Source organism: Festucalex cinctus, chromosome 17 (assembly GCF_051991245.1).
Source record: "Festucalex cinctus isolate MCC-2025b chromosome 17, RoL_Fcin_1.0, whole genome shotgun sequence".
Classification (NCBI taxonomy): Eukaryota; Metazoa; Chordata; class Actinopteri; order Syngnathiformes; family Syngnathidae; genus Festucalex; species Festucalex cinctus.
In genome coordinates, this window is record NC_135427.1 from 12,877,251 (window position 1) to 12,896,935 (window position 19,685).

A 19,685-nucleotide genomic window follows, 5' to 3' on the forward strand; every position below is an offset into this window, starting at 1 on the left:
TGACAATTCTTCGACCTTTGTCATCAAATCCAAAATCTTTTAGCCTCTGGAGAAGCTCTTTGTGCCTAACCTTATGGAATGCTTTTTTCCTAATCGATAAAGGTTATGACGACTAGGTCTTGTATGTTTTTGTTTTTTGTTTTTTTGCATAGCATCCAGAGAAGAAAGATTATATTGAAATCTACATGTACATCTACATATAGTAATTAAAAAACAAAACAAAACATTGTTTTCGAAAGTAAAAACCGATGTTTGCAAATGTCTTATTTTGATTAAACACAGAAGGACTACAGAAATATGTGAAGAGTTACTGCTGATGTGCTGAAATCAGAGGATTTGGACAATTTTAAATTAAAAAACGGCTCGAAACGATTACTCGATTATGAAAATAGCTGTCGATTAATTTGGTCATCTATTACTTGTCGGTTAATTGATTAATTTTGACAGCGCTACATCCAACAGTCCTGCTACCCGAATGCGAACAAACAAAGTGCTAACACTTAGCATCCATGTTGGTCTTGTTAACAACAGATGTATGGACACAAACGATGGAATGAACCCAAACACACATTTTTGGAACGTAGGCGGAAGATGGAATGCCTGGAGAAAAACCACAAAAGCACAATAAGAACACGCAAACTCCATACAGTAAGGCCAGAGCAGAGATTTGAACCCCCCACTGTGAGGCAGAAGTGCCAACCACTAACAAGTTGATCCTCATTTAACTTCAGGCAGAAATGTTTAGCCTTTTGCGGAGGTCGGAGTTATTTGTGGAAAGACAGAAATATTAATTGGCGCAACTTAACAGTTAGTAGATCAGTGACTGCCATCGCTCTGACGGCAGCACATCAGTATTGCCGTCAGATCATGTGCAAGCATCGATGATCCACGCTTGCATAAGCAGCCGTCAGCCTCCGGCCTTGCACTCAGCGTGACCCCCAGTGTGAGCGTCGATAATGCGGCAGACGCGCGGCGGGGAGCCTGCTGGTAATTGGCCACCTCGCCGGCGGGCGGCGGAGCTTTTGCTCTCGCTTCTAAATCGGACAAGACGTCCAGAAAAAGACGGACGACACGTCGGCGTGCGCGTCGTCATCGGTAACCGTGTCGGATTCTCCGCAACAATCGGGATCAAACGCTGATCACGGGGACAAAGGACAACAGGAAGCCGTGTTATCCAACAACACAAGAGGCATTGAAAGAAACACTGACTTCAACTTTGGCAGCTTTAGCGAGCACAAGTCTTGTGTATGTCATTCAATCATCCATTTGGATCTTGCCGTGTGGGCGTTAGCGTTTTCGCGAGGCTGGCCGGGCCGGGTTGCGTGGAAAAGGGACATCTGGCCTAGAGGACGGTTGGATGAGTCGCCGGGACGGCCAGATGGATAATAACCGCGCTATGTAAATCTCGCTAGGCTGCAGAGAAATATGGAACCCGGGGTTCAGATCCACAGGCAGGTCGTTTGTCGAGCAGCTGTCGGCAAAATGATTGAACGTGGGCGCGCTGGAATTTGCAGTTATCAGTTAATTGTTTCACTTTTGTTCATTATATAACCTGGATATATACAGTATTTTTTAATGGCGGGTAGCGTTTGCTTTCTGGTAAGAATCCAGACGATAATGTGAAGCCATTAAAAATAAAGGCTGAATCCTAAAAAATATATATACACTGCTTTATTTCAGATGGATGGCAACCAGATTGGCAGCATTTTCGAACCCCAACTGACACTTGTTGCATAATCAACACATCAGGTTAAAATATCGTTCACGCTCTCTAGTTTTGTTTAAAATCACAGATGTTCATTCATGACAAACGTTAAAAGCCTACGCTCTCGTTAGCAATCATTTTTCTCTGTTGTGGGCTTTAAAAATAGATAGTTTCTGGAACGCGTGCATAATTTAAAAGCACACTTGCTCCTCTGCGAAGCACAATAAAATGTGCCGTATAAACGAGGTTAAGCGCTCGGCGTCTCTATTCTATTGTATACTATTCCGTTTTACAGCACTTCGTACAAAACATGTTACACACACTTGACCCTTTGAATAATGCATACGTGAGATGCGCTTCCATTAGTGCTCGTCCCCTCCATTTCACAGATTACCGACAATCAGTCAGCAGCCATCTTAAAGTCGCCCATTTATTTTGGTGTCAACTGACGGGGCCACATTTTAGATGGATGGCGCTCATTTGCTGTCGCTTCAATTATTAGTTATGTCGTGTGTTAGCAACTAAACTAAAAGGGATAAGCTAAAGTCACACGTCAGCTGTGATTATTTGTCCAAACAAGAATGCTTTGTCATTATTAAGTCATTTGATAGGAAAATAATAGTGTTGTTTCACCATTTACGTATCATCAAATATCAGGGTTATAAAACCACCACGAGAGATGCTAACCGTTAGCTTGTCAATGGCAGTTTCTACTATGTTAGCATTAAGCTGTAGCAGGGGCATTTCTTTGGCCATTGTTTCAACTCAGAGTGGCATTAAACATCTTAAAGCCTCTTATTTTTGATCAATTGTTCACTATTTGCCAAACTGCGGCTTATTGTGACGTGAGTTGGATTTAGCTTACCGAGTCAACTTGTTGTACACACTTGGAAGCGTGATTTAAACATTCCATTCAAGGTGTTTACATGAGTTGATTACACAAGCTTAGCTCCAATTCTTCAGTATTTACCATCAGTATTATTTTACTAATGTCTTTTTGGAATTGTCTCTCGAATACGTGTAGCTATGTCAGCTAGCCAAAGTGCATTTTTGGAAAACATTGGGATTGTTGCTTTTAAAAAGTATTTAGCGATGATGATGTTTGCATTCAATGTTTTTTTTTTCTCCATTTTGTCAATTGAGTTGCATTTTGAACCATGCACTTGTTTAATTAAAATCTTATTTTCCTTTCCCGAAATGCTGGAATGAGGCCACTGACTGCTTGTGCCGTTTCACATCTAACAAAAAGGAAATCTGAGCTTTGCATCCGACTGCAGCTGCCGCACATCGTCTCAAAAGCCAAAACCTTTGTGAATATGAATGTGGCTGCCGCAGTGAGCCCAGGCCCAATGGTAAGGGTTCCAATTAGCTCGGAGTTTGTTTGGTTTTACAGCATGACCGGGCTAACCCCCCCCCCGCCCGACCCACCCAACGCAAACATGTGAGAGCTAATCTGACAAATGGCTGATATTGGAGAGTCCGGGTCCTGAATAATGCATCCGTCCGATTTGTGGCTCACCATTGCAGCTTCCCAATCTCGCCTTGATTAAGTTGATTTGGAGCTAAACGTGGCGGACATGTCAAAGGTTTACGCAGTCTCCAGCGACGGCAGAGATGCGAAACCTGGTGTTTGCCTCGGGGGATTAGCTGCAGTTTTAATTAGCTCTATTTCACTTAGCTGAAATGTTACTTTAATTAGATTAGTGTATCCCAACTTTTATTGTGCCAAGGTACATATTTTAAATGGAAAGAAACAGAAAAGCACTGCACGCCACAAAAGCAAAGATGGGAAAACAAAAAAGGGGCATCATGAAAATCTACACGTGAAATTTAGGCCTGCTCAGTTGTATTTTCTGCCCTCTAGTGAAAGAATATTTCATTGTTCTGCCTAAAATCCATGCCCCCAACTCACGAGCATGACTGAAACACCTTAAATGCGATTATGAAACCGCATTGTCGTGAAAAATAGTCACAGATTGAACAAAATAGCATCGTTAGCAATAATAAGCTAGCATTAGTGCTGTAAATCAACCGACATTAGCTACGTTGGTAGGATGACGTCTTGAGAATGGAGTGTAACGAATATAATATTTAATGTTATCAATTTGTAGTTTTATTTTTGGGCATGTAGAATCAATTACAAATCAAAAAGAGGTGATAAACGCACCTGTCGAGCACAAATGTTTAATTTCATTTCCGTACCCTCTCACCGTAAATGATGACACGTCATCAGCTATGCCTTCTGATTGGTTGTTTTTTGTCAGGTTTCTTAAAAATTGCATTAGGTTTCACTCCAGGGCTGGGTTTAAAAAATTGAATATGTACATAAAGTAACTGATATTGAATCGATTTTCCTTTTCGAGCCAGATAGATTTATAAATCGATTATTTTAATATCTCATTTTCCCATAAATTTTTTTTATTTTTTTTGGTATCACTGTTTTCTTGAAATTTACTGTTCACATGAATTTAAAGTATTTACTTACATTTCTGAAATACCTGACTTACTGCACTTTATTCAGAATCTTTTTAATTTATATTTACAATTACTGAATTAGAATTAAAATTGGGAAAATATTTTTTCTTATTCTTGCTGATGTCAATGTTTGTGTAACATTTAAGTGATCATAATGTGTTACTTTTATTAATAAACTAAATCCTTTAACCAGTTATTTCCTCCACAAAATTGTATTTGGAATTTAATGTTTGTGGAGTTATTAATCATGTCCTTGATATTTAAGAAGAATTGATGTTCATTAATAAATCAATATTGGATTTAATTGAAGTGAATCGAATCGGAAAAAATAGAAATCGAATCGACCTGAACACTTCAAAATCAAATCGATGGAGGAAATTAGAATCAATATCCAGCCCTATTTCACTCACATACTACTTTTAGGTAACAGTGGCAGTTTTAACAAATATGGCAAAAATAGTTTTTTTGAACTCTCCATTTAACTCATTTGCACCCAATCGCTTATAAATACGTTTTGTTTTTTAATGTTTTAAGTGTCCCAAAGACATATTTATACGTTTTGTTTTTTTATGCTAGAGCATACAGATGGCTTTGATGCGGCCTCTCAACTGCAAAGAACGTTTGCAGAAATGGTAGTTATTACACAAACGGCCAGCAGGTGGCAGCAGAGCAAAGGAGATCAACCAGGGCCATGTTGAAAAAAAGCTGTATTACTCATAATTCTAAATAGACTAGTGAAATTTGATTCAACTTAGCTATATTGTAATGCTAATTGCTGCAAAATGGAAACAGATAGAAATACTTTTTTTTTCCTTGACGAAAGAAGAGATTTTAATCTTTCTTTTGATGGGTTCCATGTTTTTATAGCAATAATAGCTGTGGGCCTTACAAATCAGTCAAAATCCAGTAAAACAGCCGGGAGCGAATGGGATTACTTCTGTGAAAATGGCTGGGAGCGAATGAGTTAAGTAACTTGGTGACCTCACATCACACCAAGGGTTGGGGAAACACTGAATTCAAATCATGGTAAAGTTTTTAGTCTGTGATGCGTTTTCAGACTGTTAGATCTTTTTCATGATCAAGGAATCAATACCGCAAACGAACTTTGGTTCTCATTCAGCATCATTTCTTCGGAACACTTGTCAATTCCCCTTTATAGAAGCTTACGGCATGTGCAAATAAATCCTATAAACGGCGCACATCTGCGGTCCCCACATCTTTAACTATGACGCTCCATACACTTGAGAACTCTCAACACCACCCCTCATGTCCTGAAGTGTGCAACGGGGGCTTGCTTTGGAGCAGCTGCCACATTTATGAACAATTTTGCACTTGGAAGAAATCCCAGTGATTCGGCCTTCGACCTTAAAAAAAAAACAAAAAAACAAAAAAAAGGGCCTGGGTGATGCTTTCAAGAACGAGTCCGACGACGGCCGTCTTTCTACCAAGATGAACATCAGTGTCGATGATAAGACTCGATTGGGATCGACTCATCTCATATGTCACGCTGGTGTGCTATTGTGCCCCAGCCTCATCATCCCAGCAGGACATTTGCATTTCGGGCTCATTTCCATCACATCCATTTCCCCTCGTCAAAAGCAGAGACACTTTGACGTCTGAAATCTTATTACTGGCACTGCTCAGTGGCCCCGCAGACTGATTTGCCCTGCCTTGGAAACGGCGGCGAGGGGGGGGATGATGAGGGCCGCAAATCTCTGCTGATGGATGCGCAAAGTCTGAAGTCTCCAGTTAACAGCGGTGAGTGGCAGTCTGCAACACGTTATCAACACTCAGCAGCGACGTGAATCACGACGCCATTGTAGTACGCTCGCCTTCTCATCCACCAGCAATCCGAGTTGGGGGGGGAGTTCGAGGGGAATAATGATGGCCTCCAATTTGGCCCCCGCCATCTAGCTGTGTGCGGGTAAATGTGGAAGAGTCTTGAGTGAAAAAGAAACTTCCATGAGACTCCTCCCGAGTCGACAGCGCCTCAGTCACATGCAGTTGAGAAAAGGTCAGCGCAGCAGGAAGAAGCAACATCGATTTCGTCCAAAATGAGCAGAACGATTTAGTAAACCGACATTATTTTCTAAAGTGGGCCACATTAATTGAGTTTGGCCGACATTGTTGCAAGAAGACACTCACCACACGTCACGTGTGGCTCCTCACAAGCATGCGAATGATTTCTCATGCATATCTTTGAGCAAGCTTGACGAGGAACAATGGAAAAGCAACACGCAAGTGTGCATGCGTTGCGCATGCACACTTGCTGTGTTTGCTTGCAGCCACCCACTCAACACGCCGGGAGGCCAGATGGGCTTCTGGCAGTCCTTGTCAGTTGGATTATAATAAATAAAATGTAAGAAAAAAAAATCGCCTTCATGTGCATGTCTATTCGAATTTGAATGAAGCAAAACTGCATCATTTATTGATTCCTGAAAAGACTGCAATACATTTTAGCGGCTAAATCCCCACCCGACACATACACATGAATCTCACACATACCAACGCGCTGCAAAAAGGCGATTTCCTGTGCTCATTCTGCGATTAGGGCGAGCAGGCTGATAAATGCCAGAAAGTGATATTCAAGGCGTAGGATAATAAAAGTGAAACCATGACGCCAAACATTGCATCATCACATAGCCACTACACAACAAAACCTAATTGTTGTATCATGGATAAAAGACATTACCGGTACACTGGGGAACTATTTGGGGGGGAAAAAAATCTGTTGAGTAAGATTTTTATCCTGATTAAAGCTAAAATTGACATGCTGATTCCAAAATTTCATTTTGTTTTTTTTTCTAGTATGTCAAGTGTTTTCGCTACATCTTACCTACCTGATTAACTGTAGTAAGACAATAATAAGAAGAGCTGATTACGATTGGACTCTTGTGTGCAGCTCCCAATAGGTCCGTCCTATCAATATATGCAAACAGAAAGCTAGCATAGCAGGAATTAAGAGGATTAAGTGTGGGCTTTTCTCTTACTCATCATGGGCAAAACACTCAAATTTCTCATTTGACTTCATTTTATACAGTTTTTTTTAAGTTTTCAAAGATTGTAACTATTCCATCTTAGTGTTTTATTTACATACATTTTTTGTTGTTGTTGTTTTTAAAGAAAACGGGGATCCGATAGCTCAAAAACTTGTTATGATATAGAGATCACTTCTGGATTCCGCACCCAAAAATTAGCTAAAAACTCACACTCCAGAAGATGAACATTTCCAGTTTGCCGAACCTAGCTTTCACTTTTTACTTGACTGGCAGAAACGCTGATTATCTACGAGGAGGTTTCCAATGTGACATTTACTTTCAAGCAGACATTATGTCGTCAACATGCAATGCATCCATGCGAAAAAAGAAAAAAAAAATGGCGAAAGCGCTCGCCTCTGCATGGACCTCCAGTGGAGACCATGAATTATTAGTCAGCAGCCGTCTGTCTCCGGTGCGCCGTTGACGCCACCATTGCATGTGAGCGCTTGGAGGGGAGCGGGGGGGCGATCTCTCGAAATGGTCAAGCATAAATTGTGTCGAATGGAAGGAAAAGAAGAAGTGAGGAGGTTTACAGTGAATTTGCGGCGGATTGGGGCCACGTCCCGCTGCAAATAGTGGAAGTTGATTTTAATTGCCACAAGATGGTGGCAAAGCACTACTTTTGTCTAAGGCTACGTTCACACTTGAGGTCTTAATGCTCAATTCCGAATTTTTGGTGAAATACGATTTTTTTTGAGTGAGCGTTCACATTAGATATTAAGTGCAACCTCAGCCTGTCTGCTGTGTGAACGTACGAGTCCCCAAAGTGACCAGCACGTGCAGAAGAAGAGACAAAGTCACTCAAAACGCTGTATTTGCGGAAGTAAATACGTATGGTCCAGCGTGTCAGGACCACGGACTTTTATGTCTGTCGTTGCGGCTCATATTTTTACAATCTCATATCTACAGAGGAGTGTTGCGGGAGGAGGCAGAAACGAGGCGATCCTGTTGGAGCATCTCATCTCACGGTCACCTCTATTTTTTTTTTCCCCCTCCCCTAACGATGATGTCACGTCATTGCCGCGCGTAATAAATGAGCCGTCTGCGTGGCTAAATTGCTAATATGACCACAAATGTCAACTTTTCGCTTCATGATTCAAGTGGGATTAAAGTAAAATATAAAGTCACAGCTGTTGCTCAAAACTTTGCCGATTCACGTACATCTCCCGAGTAATACCCCCGCCCGGATATAAGAGGTCGGATATATGCGACCTGGCCGTTCAGACTGCGGTCGCATTGCAAAAATTCGGATACGTATCCGATCTAGGAACACATATGAAAGAAAGCGACCCAGGTCGGATATGAAAAAAAAAATAATCGGAATTGTGCCGTTCAGAATGAGATAAAACAACAGTCAGATACAGGTCGCATTTGGGCAAAAAAAATCCGATCTGGGTCGCATTTGCCTGCAGTATGAATGTAGCCTAAAATACAGTAAGTGGCTCAACTCACTTCAGATTGCTTCAACCATGTCACAAGGTGGCGCCACAGCATATTTTTGTTACTTTAGTATCAGTACAAACATTGTAATAAAAAAATAAAATAAATAAAAATAAATAAATAAAAATAAAAAAAACTTTTCTGAATAATGCCAATGTAATTAACTCTTTCTATCAGTGGAAAAAAATATTGTAAGAAAAAAATGATTTTCCATTTAACACCATATGCAACCATACACTAGGAAGTGACAAAACCAAAACTCCAAAAGCAGAAAAACTGCTAGTTCAAGAAATCAAAGCGGTAGTCCACTCTCTCTCTCTCTGGAGAACACAATTGGACAATTTCTTAATAAAGGCCGTCTTGTTGACTTTTAATATCTCTTCTGTCATGACTCCGCTGAGAACAATGTCAGGAAACCCCTCGCACAAGTCAGCTCATAACGCACCTGACCCTTGACACGCGCACGCCGAGCTGGCTTTATTAGTCGCAGTGTGTAATATCTCTCCTCAATAACAGCAGAGATAGCGCAAGCGTTCAGAAGGCACACTTGTGCGCTCACTCCATGAAGTGGGGCGGGATCGCCGATAATGGGTTGGGATAATGGCTGAGTTGTACCGCATGATCTTTCACAATAGAAATGACCAACATACAGTCATCCCTAAGTCTCGTTATATTGTGCAATCTTCTGTTTATATAAAACTGATTTAATTTTCGATCAGGGGAATTCTCGTGGAAATCTGCGGACTGATTATGGGTAAATAAATAACCCTGATTATTTTTGATTGATATTGAAATCACAATTAATAAAAGAGATTAATAATTATTGATTTCAAAACAGTATTTATTCATATACTAAAATTCAACTTTAAATAAATATAAATTCAAATAACAACCACAAAATACATGTGTAGTAAAGTAAAATATGTTAAAATAAGAAAAGTTGTCAAATTAAACAAAAAAAAAAAACATTTTGTGTAAATAAAACCGCTTATCTTTGCCTTATAAAATGTTTGTTTAGTTCACAGGTGTCAAACTCCAGTCCGCGAGGACCGCAGTCCTGCATGTTTTAGAGGTTTCTCTCCTAAAAAAAAACCTGATTCATCAGCAAGCTCTGCAGAATCTGATAATGATCCTCATTAAATAATTCAGCTGTGTTTGAGGAGAGAAACCTCTAAAACATGTAGTACTGCGGCCCTCGAGGACTGGAGTCTGAGACCTCTGGTTTAGTTTAATTGACAACACTTAAAAATGCCACTTAACACTAACAACAGATATTTAATACAAACAGGCATATAATCTTTATCCTCTGCAGAAAAAATGACTAATATTACTGCCGTGTATTGACTAAATTCCTGTAGTTCTACGTTTATGCCTGCATGACAGTATTATAGTGCCCCCTATGGCCAAGTTGTGCATGCCGGAAGGAGTCACAATGAATTAATAATGATGCATATATTGTTGAATTCGTTACATTCTAATGAATTATTTGAATATGTTTAAAAAAAAAAACTGGAACGGATTAATGGCCTTTCCAATCGCAATTTTTGAGTCATGGAACGAATCTCAAGGCACCGTTGTGTATTTGTCGATTCATATGTACCTGCATCTACAAAGAGAAGCGTTCCGGAGAGTCTTTGTGCCACCGCAAATGGATGCTTGGAAGTTGGTGCTTATGCGGTCACTGAATGGCGCTATCATTGACATCGGCCTCTCAAAGGGCCATCAATCACTCCGAAGTTCTATCCTACGGTCGTTTGCAAAGGATGAGGGCGTGATGACTATTTTGAAAGCGACAAGATGAAAATTGCCCTTTTAGTCACAGTCTTTCTTCTCACCCTTTTCTTCCTCTACAGAACAGCCTTCGCACTTTTCCCAAGTAAGGATAAGGCTTCACATTTTTTTTGTTACATTTGAGTTTGTCGGTGTGCGAGGGCCAGTTGCCGGCTGTAATTTGTCCGCGATTGTCTGTTGCACATCTGTGCTGCTTGCTGTGCGGCAAGTTGAAGTGGACGTTCCGTCGCGTGGCATCGGGAGGAAGCAGCGAGGCTCGACGGCGACCACATGACCTCCCTGCGCATTCATTATTCACAAGTATAAGTCAAAGTACTTTTGCGGACAAATTAGAGAGGGGCGCAAGGGGTCAAAGGTCCAAAGAAGCGGGCGGTGACTGGAAGTCACGTGTTGACCAACATGAATATTTCATTTAATTTCAGTCAGCAACTCTTAAAAGTGAAGCGTGCATGTATTCATGCAAGAAAGGAAGGCAGTCTAAATTGAATGTGATTGCTGCTACCTGTTAATGCACGCGGGCTGAGAGCAGGTGCCAGATGCTCCTCATTAGCATATGCACATGACCGACTTTTGCCCATATAAGGACGTGAGGCTGCACAAAGTAGCTCATAGCGAGACATAAGTTTATTTGTGGTTTGATTTAATGTGGTAGAGTAGATAATGTTATTGATCTATTCAGTATTATTTTATTTTTTTTCAAAGGTATCAATAAAGTCAAGTCTAAGTCTAAGTCTAAGTCTTTATCATTCGCTTTTTCTCTAAGAATGGGGGATTAATTGGTTTAAATAAGAAATCTGGGGGGGGGGGAAAGAAGAGATTTTGTTTTATGCCCATACTGCTCCTTTCCATGTATGACTGATGGCTAGGATAGGTAGATGTGCAAATAAAAAAAAAACAAGGCGGGCATCAAGACAAATAAGAATCAGGCTTTGTGTCCAACACAAACACGTTGCCACAGAAACAGCGAGCTGGGCCACAATCTTCTGGCGGGGGGGGGAAGAAAAATATCAGGAAATGATTTCTTGGCATGTCAACAAGAGCCCAGACGGCTCGTTGAATTGTGGGAGTCTGGCAGGCGCTTCGCTCGCTTTGCATCGGCGTGCGTAAACACGATAAAGCTCGGAGAAAGATGGAAAATCAGGCCCGATGAAGCCGTCTGGATTAGTGGCCGTCACGGTCCATTGTTGCTCGCAGCAATGAAGAGACATCAGCACATAATCCCGGAAAATATTCTCATAAATTGATCATCTTTGGTCTGCTCACGATGAGGACGAGCCGTCAGCCTCGCTTACGTTCAAGATCCACACATGGATGGACACAGCTGCGTGGTTCTAATTGGTCGTTCCCATGATTATCACTCAGCCACTTCACTGGGCACGTCATTATCCGAAATCAATCATTCATCATCAGGTGACGTAAACCAAGTGTACCCAATCAAAGAAGTGCCATGACTGACCAACAAGGAAGTGGTGATAAATAAAACTAATTGTCCTACCTGATGTTTTTGTTCAGGTACCCAGCCACAGATACTTAAAAATATGGCATCGATGAAGTCCTCCTCTGCAGTAGGTGGCGCCATAGTGCAGTTTGACACGTCGGCAAATCATCATCTGCGTCAGAAAGAAAGGGTTTGTTCACAACTTTTTCGTTATTGCGTTCAATGAAATTTTGTATTCAAACAATGGCTGCTTCGTTTGACAGTCAACTTTAACTGGGGTGGCAAGAAAGAAAGAAAAAATCGTCACTATCTGCTACTTGTAAAGTCAGTTGAATCGACTGCACGCTGTACTTTTTGTGACTGACATGTATGAGATGTTATTGAGACAAATGCAGCGTGGGAGAGCGCAGGATTTGCACTTAATTACAATCTGCATGCTCGTTAAGACGAGGCGAGCAGCTTGTTCTTCATCAATTACAGCCGGGGACTAACGAGTACAGTGATGCATCACTCCGAGCGGCCATCAGACAACGAGGCAGCCACTGGATGTTTTTATGACACTTGACTAATCCTGCCGCTTATTAGGATATTAGAAGTAACCGCACACGTTAGAGGACGAATGTTGATGTTGATAATGAATGTTGATGTTGTTTAGTCCCGCGCGCAAATGTCCTCCGTCAGGAGAAAGAAATCACACAAAAATCAAAAGATTCTTCGGGCGGATCGCTGCTAATTCAATTGCAAGTGAGGAGAATCTTTGAACGAAGAAAGCTTCTCTTCTATGAATAAATGAATAACTTGACAGTGCAGACTATCACCAAAAAAAAAAAAAAAAGCGCACAGTTTCCACAACTCAACTTCACAAGGGACGTGTTCAAACACAAATGACATGACAGGGCCGTAACAAGTGTTGACAACAGACGGAGTTACTCAGGGGTGGGCAAAGTATAGCCTGTGGCCCACACTTCAAGAATCCTGTCATTTTTGTTGCATCATTTTCACTTGTTCCCAAGTTTTTTTTACTACATTATTAAACATGACAATGAATGATTTTATTAAAATAAAATCTTACTAATGTTTACCACGACATTTTAACATTTTTTTTCTGATGAGCAGGTATTGGCTAGCTGCTCAACGCCAGGTGCAAACATTAAGTGCCCAACGAAAATCATCAATTGCAGTATAATGTAAAATAAGACTACCGCTGCACCACTCAGTCAAATATTTCCATCCATCCATCCATCCATTTTCATGAACCGCTTGTTCCGCACAAGGGTCGCGGGGGTGCTGCAGCCTATCTCAGCTGGATCTGGGCAGTAGGCGGGGTACACCCTGAACTGGTTGCCAGCCAATCGCAGGGCACACAGAGACGAACAACCATCCACACGCACAAGCACACAATTCGGAGCACCCAATTATGTGGGAGGAGACCGGAGTACCCGGAGAAGACCCACGCAGGCAGGGGGAAAACATGCAAACTCCACCCAGGAAGGCCGGAGCCTGGACTCGATCTTGCGTCCTCAGTACCGGGAGGCGGACGTGCTAACCAGTCAAACATTTATAGAATAAAATTGCTTTCTTTAGAAGTTGCGAAAGTGGTGACATGCTTGCTAGTGTCCTCGCGCTTCTTTTCAAAACCATCTGCATGCCGTTTATTTTTAAGGGTGATGTCCTAAAATGAGTTTGAGACTGGGTTTGAAGTGCTTTGGGACCATAGTTCTAAGGTATACTTGTTTGTTTGTTTTTTAACAAGGGCAGTAGCTTGAATACTTTTAGAATTGAGTATTCTATTGAGTATTACGATATAACATTGAACACATGGAATCATGATGTGCTGCTATTATTTTTGTGCACTCGGGCTTGCAATCCTCACATTCTACTGTGACTTTGTGTATGTCTTTAAAAAACGTGAGCTGGCCTGATCTTGGTGAGTGACGTGAGCATCAGCAAATGAGAGTATAAGGTTGGCTGGTTGTCAAAAGGTGATACTTTAACTGGCTGCGTGTTTGGTGTCTGTATGACTCGTCATCGGCAACTAATTTTACCTATTACGTATTGGGCAGTGCACCGCACGTCTTGCACAGACTCTTTCCTGCTGGATCGCCGCCACCGTTCAACTTATTCCTACAACGAGCAGTGCGTGCAACTGCCGTAGCTTCAAGAAAGCCATTTTGCGAGTCCATCTACTCCTATGTAACCCAAGAGGGGACATTTTCCAAGAATGTCATTGTGAGAATGTACCTGAATGCATTGACGTATTATCCACCAGTCTGGTGTTGGTCTCAGTTTGTATGATCATTGTTTGTATGGTGCAGACTGCAAAGGAAGCAGACAAGTGAGTGAATAAGGGAGGCAGGGTCCATCAGCAACAATGTTTACATGGCCTCCATTAACCCGACATGGATTGATCACTTCCTCTGTCGGCTTACATGACATCAAGGGTTAAGTGTTCCTTCATTGAGCCACACTGCTGCTGGGCTCATTCATTATTCATCGGGCGGCATCGGCAGGTGGGGAAAAACACTGCTATGTACACCATTAGCCTTCTAGCAGCTAACATCAAAGGCCAGCTAGCTTGACATTCACATTGCATTAAATGATTCATGTAAATTAAACTAGATGATGCTATCATAAAACGACATCTTTGTGTGGGAAAAGGTGGATTCATATTCAAATGTAGCGCACTAATTCAAACATTTGTAAAATAAAAATTTCAAGCCACCTTGGACGATAAAGTGAGAAAGGTCTGGACTAACAAGCTTGAGTGAGACACTTCCTCCATCGTGCACGTCACTCACGTTTGACAGCGCCTTCCTCTACTTTCATCGCCAACGCCAACCACATGAAAGCTCCTTCAAACGGAATTCACTTTGCGAGCAGGCGGCATGTTGTAACGAGCCTTCGCCAGTGCAGATACCCAATGTGATTGGCTGGAAAGACAACCCATGCTGGCGCTCATCCTCTTTATTCCGGAGGGTTCTGCAGGAGCCAACATGAGAGAAGCTTGTAATTTGTATATGAATGTAAAGAATAATGTTGAAATCTTTATTTTTATGTATTTATTTATTAATTTCAGGGTTAGGGGTGATTAAGATTGGAAGATGCTGCTCGTAAACATTTAGTCATTTTTATTTATTTTAGTAACTGTAGTTTTTGTATTTCTTTTTCTCTCTGGTAATTCCATCTCACTAGTCAAAATGTAGCTTCTTAATAATTTAGACTCGGGCTGAGCGATATAGCCTTAAGATAAAAGTTTTTCCATTTCAATCGTTCTCTATTACCTTTGCTTACAGGAAAAAGCAAATGACAAGGACATTATTCAAAACAAGTCTAGAATATTGATGGGAGGAAGCAGGGTTACCTGGAAAAAGCCACGCCAAAGGAGAAGCAAACTCCACGCAGGAAGCTGAGATTCAAACCCATAATCTCAGAACTGTGAGGCAGACATGCTTGCCACCTGTCACCTTCCTGGACAGGAATGTGGAGTTATTGAATCAAGCTCACTTGAATCCTGCAAAGTGCATTAACCTTTGGAAATCATACTGAAGGCTTTTTTTTTTTTTTTTTAAATGGCATTTCAATAAAGGTGAAATGTCATTTCTTAAAAACGTAATGTCAGTTTTCAGGCTGAACGCACTGCAATGGCTAGTTAATGAAACCTGACTAAGCAAACTTTCCGAACTACTTCCTTTAGCAGTAAAACATTCAAAACAGCAACAACAAAAAAAGTTGCCACATACTATACAGGGCCGCCACTTTGTCGAAACAATTAGCTACCTTGTATAGCATCTTGTGACGCTCATTTCAAAGCCGTAGAACTAGAACTAGCCCTCCTAAACTAATGTTTAGAACTAGTTAACAAGTAGGTATGTGCGCCGTATTGTGTAAAAAAAAAAATATACAAGTATAAAAAAAAAAAGTACACTTCATTGTTATGACATTTACCTTTAGCGACTCGACTTCTCGGGATCCAGGTGGCCGCAAAACAGCGTCAATCAGTGTCAACAAAAGAGTGGGTACAGTTGTGAGGCGGGCCGCGTGATGCATTCTGGGATATGTAGTACCGCCTTTGCTCGCGAGAGCGTTTTGGTTTATGTTGTTTTTGACGTACTGTTTTAGAAACTGGCACCACTACATGAATAAAACCCAAATAATTATATATTCATAATAATGGAAATATGCTCTGTGATTGACTGATGTGTCCAATTTTGTACTTGCTTCTTGATAAACTCTAGCTCAGATGAATAACATTAAATGCAAATTAGAATTAAACAGAGAAACCGAATTTCTTCTGAGAAATTTGGTTGAAGTTGTTTCTGACTTGAGTCATTTATATTTAAATGTGAAATAAAAAATAAATTATCCTATAGTAATCTTCTTTGTTTTGTTTCGTTTTTTAAATATTGCCCTTGAATGTCAAGGACACAGATGAGATGTGAACACATCTTTAATTTTTAAAGAGTAATTTGGCACATTCATCGTAAACTTGTCTGTCCATGCTTTGGGATTAAATGTGGAAAAAAAAAAAAATGAGTGTGGGTTTTACTCAGCAGATGGACATTTTTAATTCAACACCCAGGGAATGTTTTGCATAAAAACGCCTTCTGGTTGGAGGTATTTTTCTTTTTGTAGCAGAGCCAAATTAAAAGCCATAGCGATGCCCAGTGGAGTTCCCGAAGGCCTTTTATATGTGGACATCTTCAGAAGCTCTCCTCCAGGGAATACCTTTTTTTTCTTCTCCGTACTGTAATGTTCTTACATGTGGGGAAGGAGAGCCACAGTTTGTTCAGTTTTAAAAAGACCATTTTAATAAATTGTAATGTTTCACCTAGTGCAGTTGGATCGGAACTGGCTGCTAATCAATAAGCAGATAAGCCTGACTGAGTGAACATCACAATGACAAATGTCAATGTACAAACAATCATTGGAAATCGACTGCAAGGATTTAAGAGACACTGGTGGTCACATGCTGCTTGACTTGAAGCTGTTTATGTGGCATTCGATGTATTCATTTAATATAAGAAGACATTTCAGATGTCTAAAATGCAGAATTAAACCACATCATCTCTATATTCATCATAGAGAAAGCTAATTGTGTTCTTAGAATCCATTAGCCACGTTAGCTCTAAAGGTTAGCCACATTAGCTCGAAAAAGCTAGCTTCTATGGCTCTAATGTAAACAATCAGGCCATATTACTCGAGTCAATAAAAATACAGTCAGTTTGTATGTCACATTTGTAGCTAAAGTAGATACAGGGATTTATGAAACTGAGTTTTTATCAGCCAAGTGTACGTTATAGAATCATTTTATCTCCTCAAATAGTCCACTAAGTCACATTTGCGTGGCTATCGCAATAAAAACAGCATCACGGTTGAGGTTTCCTTAATATTCCTTTAAAGGTGAAGAGTGATACAAGGTTTCCTGCTGGCTGTTATACGAGATATCAGCAAGGATGCCTGCAGAAAGATTTATCAAAGCCTTCCAGTCAGTCATAAGTAACTTCGCGCAATCTCCTCTCCAAGCGCACGGAAACACAAAAGCTGACATTTCTGTTGAAGGCCAACAGATTAGAAGATTTGAGATGAGAACGAGGCCCTGGTGGATGGATAGCTTGGCAGGGGAAAAAAGAACTTAGTAAAGGTTGTTTTTTTTTTAACACATGTTACAGAGACTTGCATTGATAATTAGAAATTGTAGCTGTGTCCCAATACTTTTGTCCACATATGTAGCATATGCAGGAACGCTCTCCGTGACATAAAAGCAAATTTATACAGGCGCATGCTAAAAGCTTTGGCGTGCATTCTGCATGCCGCGGCGGTATTAAAAAATGCAAACCCCATCAAAGAGTCTCCTGCCTCTTCTTGAGCCTCCATGCAAAATCTGATGAAAAGCTGCAGCTATTTTTAGAAACGTGTTCCTCAACATGTGCATCTCGCAGCGCAACTTTTTATGGCTCGTGTGTTGGGTGCTATAGTTGGCCAAATGGGTCACTTGTGCTAACGTGTCTTATTATGAGACAAATGAGTATATAATTGTTAGATACTGCATTATATTCACGGTTCGCAAATTCATCTAGTCACTCGATCGTGTTAACCGTCTCTTCAATTTGTCGTCAATTTCACTCCTGCGGCCACGTCCAGGGAATTTGGCTATAGTCCCGTAATCATGGGAACTTCAAGCTGCTTGGAGATGGTCTTGTAGCCTTTAATGTGGTTGTCTATAATTGTCTTTCTAATCTCCTGAGACTACTACTCCTTCAGTGTGGTACACATCATGTCATAAAACATCACAGTGAAGACTTGTCATTTAAATAGCCCAACTGACTGATCAGGTTTTTTGTTTTGTTTTTTTAACATAAAAAGGTCCTATGGTCAAATATTTTTTCAGTCTTTCTAGTCACTTTATTCTATTTTGGATTTTTTTTTTCTTAGCTAGTAGTGTTAATTTTATCCACCATTTTAAAATTTCGTCTCAGTTTCAGTCACGGTTGTTAAGTTTTTAGCATCGTTAGTCGACCTCATCTCGTTTTTTAGTCCATTTTTAGTCAACTAAATCGAGCATTTTAGTCTTTATTTTAGTCCAAGAAAACGTAACTTTATTCATCTAGTTTTAGTCAACATCTAAAACGCTGATCTAAAACTAATTCACATGCAAATTTCTCTGATCTTTTTGATGAAAACTAGATGATGAAAACTACTATGGCTCTATGCTACGTGCTAGTAAATTAGCCAGCCTTCGTTAGCAGTCAGATTAACATTCTTGCTGGAAAGTTTATAGCCGTTGTTTTTTTTGTTATTTTTTTAAATACAAAGTCACATTTTCTTCTCGTTTTTGTTCATGAACTAAAATGCCTACAGATTTTAGTCCAGTTTTTATTAAGTGAAGTACATTTTCGTCTCGTCTTCATTAGTCGACGAAAATGCGTACTGGTTTAGTCCCAGTTATTGTTTATTAATGAGGGTTTTAGTATAGTTTAATTCCCGTGAAGAACGTGTTTTGACAAAACTTTTTTTTTTTTTTTAAGTTTTCATTGACAAAATTAACACTATTAGGCTAGCTAGGAGAATTCAGTTATTCATTTGGCTGCTGTCAACATATCATTGCTCTCTATGTTTTCCCAAGTAATTTTAAATATTGTCCACTTGTACAGCTTTTCAAATGTTGTTCCTTATAGCAGTTCAACATTTGAGTAAAGTGTACATTTGAACATAACTCATTTAGTGCATTTATTTGCAGAAAATGAAAAATGGTCAACGCACACTCGCTCGCTCACGCCCACAATTAATTCCCTTTCCCAATCGTGCCAAGTTTTCTTTCTGGCAACGTGAAAGTGCTTTGGAAGAGAATAAAAGCACATCCATTCTTCTTCTTCTTTTGCTGCAAATAAACAACACACACACACACACACACACACACACACACACACACACAAAAAAAGTCATCCTACTGCCTGGCATGCCAACGCAGCACATGGCACAGCGCAATCAACGGCCAACCAGCCCAAAGAGCTTCCTCTCACGCTGATCAATAAGCGGCTCATTGGAGTGACTCCTCAGCTCCCCCCCTCCCCCTCCGGGCAAAGTGCTGAGGCGAGGCCTGCCGGCAGGATGCTGACGCTCCATCTTGTTGCATCGATCTGTTTGGGAGGAATCGGAACGTCGGGGGGGTTGTTGATGGGACGCAATCATGCAAAAAAAGGACGTATGACCTTCATTAGAGGTCAGGTGACCCCGACGGTGTCAATCAGGAGGCGAAGTTTAGCTTGGATCCTTGGTGGATGTAACAGAGGGTCGTCTT

General features: G+C 40.7%; 1 protein-coding gene across 2 annotated transcripts in view; it reads right to left on the reverse strand.

Moving 5' to 3' along the window:
* The window catches only part of LOC144004490 (thyroid hormone receptor alpha-B), a 107,097-nt gene extending 91,142 nt beyond the window's left edge, over window positions 1-15,955 (reverse strand). The window contains exons 1-5 of one of the 2 annotated variants that reach the window (XM_077501644.1): window positions 15,833-15,955; window positions 15,249-15,355; window positions 14,686-14,866; window positions 14,129-14,203; window positions 11,945-12,059 (exon numbers count right to left, since the gene is read on the reverse strand). The gene's annotated coding sequence lies outside the window, so the exon portion shown is untranslated. Of the gene's footprint in view, window positions 1-11,944; window positions 12,060-14,128; window positions 14,204-14,685; window positions 14,867-15,248; window positions 15,399-15,832 lie in introns of both variants that reach the window. The other variant, XM_077501646.1, reaches the window with a different exon arrangement.
* Between the last annotated feature and the right edge of the window lie 3,730 nt (window positions 15,956-19,685).